Here is an 8109-nt window from a genome sequence, read left to right on the forward strand (position 1 = left end):
GTGGGGTGGTATCCTCCTTTGAATGATTTAAGTGACTTGACTTGGCACATGTTCACACATGTAGTTGAAACAAATCAACATAGCCTTCACGATATTTATGTTCATGGTGGATTATATCCTACTCATGCTTGCATCCAATGTTTATTAATTTTAATGCATGTTCATGACTGTTGTCGCTCTCTAGTTGGTCGCTTCCCAGTCTTTTGCTAGCCTTCACTTGTACTAAGCGGGAATACTGCTTGTGCATCCAATCCCTTAAACCCCAAAGTTATTCCATATGAGTCCACTATACCTTCCTATATGCGGTATCTACCTGCCGTTCCAAGTAAATTTGTATGTGCCAAACTCTAAACCTTCAAATAAACATTCTATTTTGTATGCTCGAATAGCTCATGTATCAACTAGGGCTGCCCTTATCTTCCATGTTAGGCGGGTTATTCTCAAGAGGAGTGGACTCCGCTCCTCACTCACGAGAAAATGGCTGGTCACCGGGATGCCCAGTCCCATGCTTTATGCAAACTAAATCAAAATAATTGCAAACAAAACTCCCCCTGGGACTGTTGCTAGCTGGAGACACTCGTTGTTTCGAGCAAGTCATGGATTGATGCTTGTTGGTGGAGGATGAGTATAAACTTTACCATTCTGTTTGGGAACCGCTCAAAATATCGCAATCTCTTGGTTGTTATGTTGACAATGAAAGTATGCCGCTCAAAATATTATTTACCTCAATTTCAAAACCGAGCTCTGGCACCTCTACAAATCCCTGCTTCCCTCTGCGAAGGTCCTGTCTATTTACTTTTATGTTGAGTCATCACCCTCTTATTAAAAAGCACTAGCTGGAGAGCGCAGCTGTAATTTGCATCCATTACTGTTAATTTATATTGGGTATGACTATGATTGGATCTCTTTTACCATGAATTACAATGTCTAGTTGGTCCTTGATCTTTAAAGGTTCTCTACATTTATGTTTTGCGGTCTCAGAAAGGGCTAGCGAGATACCATCCTGTTATATCATATTATGATTGTTTTGAGAAAGTGTTGTCATCCGAGATTTATTATTATCGCTCGCTAGTTGATTATGCCATTGATATGAGTAAACATGAGACCTGAGAGTTATTGTGAATGTGGTTAGTCATAATCTTTGCTGAAAACTTGAATGCTGGCTTTACATATTTACAACAACAAGAGCAAACAGAGTTTGTAAAAGTTTTTCTTTATCACTTTCAGTTTGTCAACTGAATTGCTTGAGGACAAGCAAAGGTTTAAGCTTGGGGGAGTTGATAGGTCTCCGTCGTATCTACTTTTCCAAACACTTTTGCCCTTGTTTTGGACTCTAACTTGCATGATTTGAATGGAACTAACCCGGACTGACGTTGATTTCAGCAGACTTTCCATGGTGTTATTTATGTGCAGAAACAAAAGTTCTCGGAATGACCTGAAACTCCACGGAACGTCTATTTGGAAATAATAAAAAATCCTTGCAAAAGATGAAGACCAGGGGGCCCACACCCTGTCCACGAGGGTGGAGGGCGCGCCCTCCCCCCTAGGGCGTGCCCCCCTACCTCGTGGGCCTCCTGGAGCTCCTCCGACCTCAACTCCAACTCTATATATTTGCTTTCGGGGAGAAAAAAATCAGAGAGAAGAATTCATCGCGTTTTACGATACGGAGCTGCCGCCAAGCCCTAAAACCTCTCGGGAGGGCTGATCTGGAGTCCGGTCGGGGCTCCGAAGAGGGGAATCCGTCGCCATCGTCATCATCAACCATCCTCCATCACCAATTTCATGATGCTCACCGCCGTGCATGAGTAATTCCATTGTAGGCTTGCTGGACGGTGATGGGTTGGATGAGATCTATCATGTAATCGAGTTAGTTTTGTTAGGGTTCGATCCCTAGTATCCACTATGTTCTGAGATTGATGTTGCTATGACTTTGCTATGCTTAATGCTTGTCACTAGGGCCCGAGTGCCATGATTTCATATCTGAACCTATTATGTTTTCATGAATATATGTGAGTTCTTGATCCTATCTTGCAAGTCTATAGTCACCTACTATGTGTTATGATCCGGCAACCCCGAAGTGACAATAATCGGGACCACTCCCGGTGATGACCATAGTTTGAGGAGTTCATGTATTCACTATCTGCTAATGCTTTATTCTGGTACTCTATTAAAAGGAGGCCTTAATATCCCTTAGTTTCCATTAGGACCCCGCTGCCACGGGAGGGTAGGACAAAAGATGTCATGCAAGTTCTTTTCCATAAGCACGTATGACTATATTCAGAATACATGCCTACATTACATTGATGAATTGGAGCTAGTTCTGTGTCACCCTATGTTATGATTGTTACATGATGAACCGCATCCGGCATAATTCTCCCTCACCGATCCAATGCCTACGAGCTTTTCACATATTGTTCTTCACTTATTTACTTTTCCGTTGCTACTGTTACAATCACTACAAAACACCAAAAATATTACTTTTGCTACCGTTACTTTTGTTACCGTTACCACTACTATCATATTACTTTGCTACTAAATACCTTGCTGCAGATACTAAGTTATCCAGATGTGGTTGAATTGACAACTCAGCTGCTAATACTTGAGAATATTCTTTGGCTCCCCTTGTGTCGAATCAATAAATTTGGGTTGAATACTCTACCCTCGAAAACTGTTGCGATCCCCTATACTTGTGGGTTATCACCAAGCTCTCTTGGTTTTGAGTTAGGGTGGCCAAGCCCTTCTCTATCCTCAAGGTTGCTTGAATCAAATATGCAAGTTGATCTTGTTTGGTTTTAAGGAACATTTGAGATGTCTCTTCAACACTTGGTATCTTTGCAGCTTTTTCAGCCTTAGCTTTCTCCCTTTTTTCTTGTGCCTGCATAGATGTGGGATCTTCTTCATTCATGACAATAGTGTTGTCCTGAAAGTCTGGTCTCAAGGGTAGATGCTCCTTATCCAACAGATAGGTGCCTATGCCCATCTTGGAGTTGATGAGCACCATAGTATGTGGAGCATACCCACAATATCTCTTCTGATCTGTAGCTGTCCTCTTTATTGTTTCCACAATCAGGCTCATGACTTTAAACTTTTGGGGCACATCAAACTATTGCAGCAAGTTGATTGAATGGCCTCTGATAATCTTGTGATCTCCAGACTTGGGCAATAAGGTATGCCTAAGAATAGTGTTGATTGTGGCCAAACCAGACAACAGATAGTGAACAGACCCAAGCTTATGAGTTTCCAAGGCTTTGTCTGGAATTTCTTTGTACATGTTGGCCATTGAGTTGTGGTCTTTCTTTTTCTTGGCATAGACACCAAAGTCATCTTCATGCTCTTCAGGGACATTGATAATTTTTGCCCTCTCATCAACAGTTGATTGGTACCTTTTACCCTCTGACATCCAAACAATTCTACCATCAGGATAGAAGTGTGCTATGGAGTAGAATTGCATGATGAGTTCATCATTCCACTTGGTCAGCTTCTGACCCACAAACTTGTCCACTCCACATGATCTGAAAATTTCATGCACACATGGAAAATGATCATCATTCTCATCAATGTAGTCCCAATCTGCCCACGTCATATCACAAACAATGGGCTTCTTGTAAAGCAAGATGGTCTCATAGAAATCCTGTTGTTCCTTGGTATGGAACCTGTAGTCCACAGCAGTCTTTCTCCTCACAGCATATGGATCAGTCTGTCTCCAAAGTCTGAGACTTGCATCCTTCCGGATGTTCATGTCTTCTGCCACTGGATGGTTGTCATCTTGATCTGGAATCTTAGGTTTGAGCTTCCTAAGCACTTGGGCTTCAACATCTTCTTCATCAATCTCAGGCACTGGGGCCTTGTTCTTTTCAGCAGCTGGAATATTTCTTGTGCTCCTCTTGGGCTTTGAGGTCTTTGGAGCTTGAGCAGAAGATTTGGGCGCAGTCTTGGGCTTTGAAGGGGCAGCCCCAGACTTGATGGCATCCCCCATCAGCTTTTGTGACTTTGATGCTGGTGCATCATCTTCTTCCTCTTCTTCATCTTCAAAGATGAGTGTCTCTGAAATTCTGCCATGGGATCCACCTTCTTGCACCATCTTCCTCTCTTCCTTTCCTTCTTCTTGCCCTCACCAGCAGCCTCTCCTCCAGTTGATTTGGAAGTGTCATGAGTGGAGGCTCTGGCCTTTGACTAGGAACTCTCTTGGCAGGTGCCTTCTTGTGCATGCCAGGCTTTGTTGCAGCAGCAGCTCCATATTCCTTCTTCAGCACTTTCTTCTTGCAGCTGACCTCTTCCTCAGCAGCCACATAATCCTCATCCTCATCCTCTAAGTTTCTCTTCTTCCTTGTCCTAGTAGCTGCCTTGGGCAAATTGCTTGGAGTGCTCCTGCTGCCCTCATCATAGCTGCCAGAGGGACTAGTGCCCTCACTCATGTTCACTTGCTCTTCTGATTTGTTCTGGTTATCACTCTGATTAGACATACTTGCAAAGCAAACTGACAGCAGACCCATTGAATAGATATAGATGAGATAGGGTGGATGAGCATGACAAAGTGCAGAGGTTTTGCAAAACAAATGAGTCAAAAACTTAGTTTTAGTTCTCCACAGAAAGCATTTCGGAGCTACCGATTTGTTAAACTCAGTGACACCGAAGCAACTTTTGGAGTATAAACTAGTGAACTCGGTCAGACCGAGTCACAGTTCGGTGAGTCCGAGATTGCTAGGGTTTCACAAAGAGTTGGACTCGGTCACACCGATTTGCAACTTTCGGTCGGACCGAAAATGCAAGTGCAATGGCCTAGGCCAAATCTGTGAGACCGATTTCCACAACTCGGTCGGTCCGAGATGAGTTCGGAGGGAACCTAACCCTAAATTTTCGAATCAAATCTAATCTAATGGATGTTCTTGCTAGACAGGATGATCTCATACGTGGTAAAGAACATGGCATTTGCTTTGTGCTAGGAATCGGAGTAAGGAACAGCACAAAGATTCGAACTCATACCCTAGTTTGGCGGTGAGTTCGCTACGACGGCAATGGCAGGGACGAATTCCATTTACGGCGATGGAGACCAGCGACTGGAGGTCGCTAGCGACGAGAGGACGATCCGGAGACCCGAGGCGATGGAGCAGGACACGCGCGGGATGAAGGGTTTTGGAGAACTTTCCAAAATTCAACCCGTCGGTATATATATCCTGACCCTGTCGGTGTGACCGAGTGGAACAACTCGGTGGCACCGAGATGCAGAATCGCAAGCGGTTACTGCAACTTGGTGTGACCGGAATGTTCTAATCGGTTGCACCGAGATTAAAAACCTAGATCTACTCAGTGAACTCGGTCAGACCGAAAAGGATGAATCGGTCAGACCGAAATGCACATAGAGGTTTTGGAAGTTTAAGTCTATGACGAATCGGAGACTCCGAGTGCTCCTCACACAGAGTGTTCGAATCTGACTTGGTCAAACTTTGTGATGTAGCATGAACAGAGTTTGAGATGAGAAAAGCATAGATAGCTAGAGGAGGTTCTTAGGCATTCTTGTCCATCCATTTGGCAAAAGAAAAAGAGCCTAACAAACAAAGCAACAAATGGATGTCCTCGAATGAGTTAAATATGCAATCAGCATGCTCACACAATAAAATGACAAATGAAATATGTGAAAAAGCATGCACAAACACTCTAGCATCTATCGAGCAATTGGCGATGACTAGGTCATCTATATATGAGTATATTGACTTAGGAGTCAAATGAGAACATTTGATCATAGGTCATACTCATCGTTTAAGCACAAGTGGGGTTACCACTTTTACATAAAGCATTGTTGTGTTCACACCATTAGAGTTGCTTTAGCTCAATTTTTAGAGTAGAGCTCCCCCTAGATGTGATATCCCCCCTAAGAGGGATGAACTAACCTTGGGTTTTGTCGATGATGACTTCATGTAGATGTTGAAGATGTGGATTCTCAATGTTGATGTAGATCATTTGGAGCAATCCATTGGAGTGAGTTGCACTTTCAATACCTACACGGGTTAGTCCCACAAGGAACAAACAAGGATCCATAGACATAGTGATGTTCACACAACATGTTGTCCATGAAAGCATTAGGTTACCTTGTCCCTTGTCTTACCAACAAGAGGGTTTGTAACTCCTTGAACTAGTGGAAGTTGTTTGCACTTGCTCTCGCCAAAATGATATGAGTGAAGTATGTTGGTGGAGTCACCCTCAAGAACTCTCTACTTCTTATTCTTCGGGATCCACATCATCTTGATGGGAATCCTTGGAGTTGTAGTCGTACTTGATGAAGTAGAACTTGATGTAGTCTTGGGAACCCACTTGACCAAGGCCTTGGGAGCTTCTTCAAATGCATCAATCTCCTCTTGAAGCTTGTCCTTGCCCTTTTGCTTGTGGCCTTGTGGTGGAAGATCATCTTGAGCTTGTGTCCCTTGGAAAGAAGTAGGATCATACTTCTCTTGTTGAGGAACAAACTTCGTCTTGGGGTATTGATCTTCTTCCCACTCAACTCCATTGGCATTGAACTTTCGTTCAAAACCAACACCTTGATTCTTCCGGTGCCTTCTTTGCTCGCGTACAATTTCCTCAAATTGCTTACTCCCGGCAAGGCTCTTGTAAACACCTTTCTCTATAATTCCCATCAATAAGCTATTTTCTTGCTCAAGTGTAACTTGGCTAAGAGAATCATTAGTGGAATCAACAGAACTACTAGAAGCAACAATGTTGGATTTAACATGATTATTGTTACTACAAGAAGAAGAATCTTTCTTACTCTTGTTGCTAGGTTTTACTTGTGGCATGTAAGTAGCCAAGAGTAAATGCTTGGCAATGTAAGAGGAACTTTTCTTGCGAAGATCATCATTGATTGCTTTTAAGAACCCATGCTCTTGCTCAAGATTGAGCTTTTCAAAGCGTAGCTTCTCATGGGTCTTTAAATGTTCTCGATGATCTTCCAAGGTAGTTCATGAGCTAACTTAAGAGTGTTTAGTTCTTTAGTTAGACGCTCAATCTCCTTCTTATCAATATCATCCGTTTTATCTTGATTAGCATGATTAATAGCAATTTCATCATAGTTTTCATCACTAGAGTTATCAACAAGTAAATCATCATCACCTAGCAAATCATCTTCATCACTATTGAAATCAACATACTCGGGGTGTGATACCTTTGGGCCTTTAGCCACGAAGCATCTTCCAATTCCTTCATTTGGTGAATCAAATATGTCATAGGAGTTGGTTGACACAAGTTCTAGACCGGCAACACCTTCATCTTGAGTATATTTGGAGTCAGAGTGATAACTTCTTTCGGAGTGGTGGTCGGAGTTTGAGCCGGATACCCATTCACCAACATGAGCTTGATGTCTTCGTTTTGTGTAGCTCTTTGATGATTTGTCCTTCCTTTCTGAAACCTTGCTTCTCTGAGAGGTTCTTCGTTCATAACGATCATCTCTACTCCTCTGTCTTGGAGGTGATTCTTCTCTTCTACTTCTCCTTTTGGGTGAATCTTCTCTTCTTTTGTAGGGAGCCGCACACTCATTGGAGTAGTGTCCGGGTCTTCCACAGTTGTAACAATTACGCTCACGACTCGAAGATCTTTTGTCATTGTAGGACCTTGACTTGGAACTTCTTTCTTTGCTTCTACTCTTGTAGAACTTGTTGAAGTTCTTCACCATTAGGCTCAATTCCTCATTGAAGATTTGTTTCTCACTTGATGATGTGGGAGCATCACACGAGGCTTTGTAAGCACCACTTGACTTGTTGTGAAGCTCTTCATTATCCTTGAGTGACATCTCATGAGCAACAATTCTTCCAATGACTTCTGTTGGCTTGAGATCTTTGTAATTTGGCATCATTTGGATCAATGTGCACACGGTATCATATTTTCCATCCAAGGCTCTTAGGATCTTCTTGATGATGAATCTATCGGTCATCTCTTCACTTCCTAAGCCGGCAATCTCATTTTTGATGAGAGCAAGCCTAGAGTACATTTCAGCGACACCTTCACCATCCTTCATTTTGAACTTGTCAAGTTGACTTTCAAGCACATCCAATTTGGATTCTTTGATGGAGTTGGTACCTTCGTGCATATCAATCAAAGTATCCCAAATTTCCTTTGCATTCT

This window comes from Aegilops tauschii, chromosome 1, assembly GCF_002575655.3.
Source record: "Aegilops tauschii subsp. strangulata cultivar AL8/78 chromosome 1, Aet v6.0, whole genome shotgun sequence".
Taxonomy (NCBI): Eukaryota; Viridiplantae; Streptophyta; class Magnoliopsida; order Poales; family Poaceae; genus Aegilops; species Aegilops tauschii.